Consider the following 1,834-nt stretch of genomic DNA (forward strand, 5'->3'; position numbering starts at 1 on the left):
GTGAAGGGTGGAGGGGAGAGGCAGGGGAAGTGGAGATGTTGGACACGCTAACCCAGCTACTGGGTTTTCCTTCCTCAGGGGAAATATCTCAAGAGTGCGTCAAATGTGGGCTAGATTCTAGAGGTTGCCACAATCCCAGAGTTCTAATTTCCTGGGTGTGACCTGGGGCCACACAAGAAGCTGTGGATGACTGTTGAAGTCAGGCAGCAGCTGGGCTGAGCTTCTGGCCACTGGGTCTATCTGCAGATCAGCTGCGAACCCCAGAGATTGGGGTTTAGAGAATTGGATGTGGCCATAAAGGAGGGGGGTTGGCTAAAGGGCAGCAGCATGGTTGGAAGGAGTGGTGCTCTGTGCAGTTTTAAGCCAGGAAGGAGTTGGAGGTTTCAGGTACATTGAGAGCAGGGAGCTGACAGACCACAGATACATGTAGTCCACTAAGCCAAGGTTACACAATGACCCCATGTGAGACTTTAGTCACGCAGTCCTCTTTCCCAATTTGCAGAGGCTCCTGTGAGGGAATCACTGCTGAAGCGAAAGAATGATTCTGGTAATGCAGATAAACATCAGCTTCTGGGGACCTGAGCTGGTAATTTGATAATGTGATTATCCGTGGGCACTCTCTGCAGTTGGTCAAATCGACACCACGTGATCATCCATAGTTCTTGGGGGTCTGGAGTCTCTGGTGCTCTGCTTGGCACCGGGCAGCGCTGAGACCCAATGGCATTGTCCTGGCCTGCAGCAGAGCCTGGGCATGGAGACATTGAAAAGATTCTGGGAATCCCTGTGTGTGCCTCCTGCTCAGTCAGTGGGTGCTTGAGGCACAGTTATTATTATCTCATGGACATTTCCATGGAATTTGAAGAAAGAGAACTTTATCCATCTAGAGAAGAGAACCAGAAGTTGGAAGGCAACCACTGACTGACATAGCCAAGTAGTTTTAAAGCAAATCATTTTCATCTGATAGTGTGCAATCTACAAATTCTTTCAAAAACACTGGTGCACACGAGGACACGTGTGGGCTGTGGGTCCTGTGTGAAGGGAGAAGAGAATGGGAGAGAGAAAACGTGAGAGAGTGTGTAAGAAAGTGTGAGAGAGAATGAGAGAGGGTGTGTTTGTCAAAGAGTGTGAGAAGAGAGAATGAGAGTGTGTGAGAAACAGGGGGAGAGAGAGAATGAGAGAGGCAGAAAGGGAGTATGGGAGGGAGCTAGGAGCCAGCAGGAGAGCATGGAGAGAGAGTGAGGATGTTGTGAGGGAGAGAGGGGGAGTGAGAGAGAAGAGCCACGGGGCTTGGCTGTGGGTGGTGCTGAAGGCCAGCAGAAAGCAGGAGGAGAAGGTTGGTGAGATGCTAGGAAAGAGAAAGAAGGGAGGGCAACAGATAGGGCTGAGGTAAGAGTTGAGTAGTGGGAAGTCAGTGCAAGGGTTCAGAAGAACTGTGGGTTTTGCCCTAAGTGCTTCAAGTTTCCCAACAGGCTCTGGTTCTGAGAGGACCCAGCTCTTCAGGGTCTGTCAAGAATCCATACTGGGCCTTGATGTCCAGGAAAGTAAAGGGAATGGAGAAGACTTTTGAACTTGAACATGTTTCATACAATAGGGCCCAAAGGGCATTTGCAAGTTCTGAAGCTTGGTACGCTTGGTTACTCTCTGCTGGAGGAACACAGACCTAACGGGGTAAAAGGCAGTTTCAGGGCAGAAAGGAGAGAACAGGACTCCACCCACATTGTCCAGGCTGCTGCTGCATAGAGACCACCAGGCCTGCTCCCCAGGGGAGCTGAGGACTCGGGTCGGAAGACCCATTGCAACGCTGCTCTTTTTCTTTTTTTTTTTTTTTTTTTTT

The 1,834-nt window shown here is 50.1% G+C and overlaps 1 pseudogene; it reads right to left on the reverse strand.

Moving 5' to 3' along the window:
• Positions 1-1,453: 1,453 nt before the first annotated feature.
• Positions 1,454-1,834, reverse strand: part of LOC100964237 — a 3,290-nt pseudogene continuing 2,909 nt past the window's right edge.

The sequence above is a fragment of the Otolemur garnettii genome, unplaced genomic scaffold, assembly GCF_000181295.1.
Source record: "Otolemur garnettii isolate 467f Iridium unplaced genomic scaffold, OtoGar3 scaffold00026, whole genome shotgun sequence".
In the NCBI taxonomy this organism is placed as follows: Eukaryota; Metazoa; Chordata; class Mammalia; order Primates; family Galagidae; genus Otolemur; species Otolemur garnettii.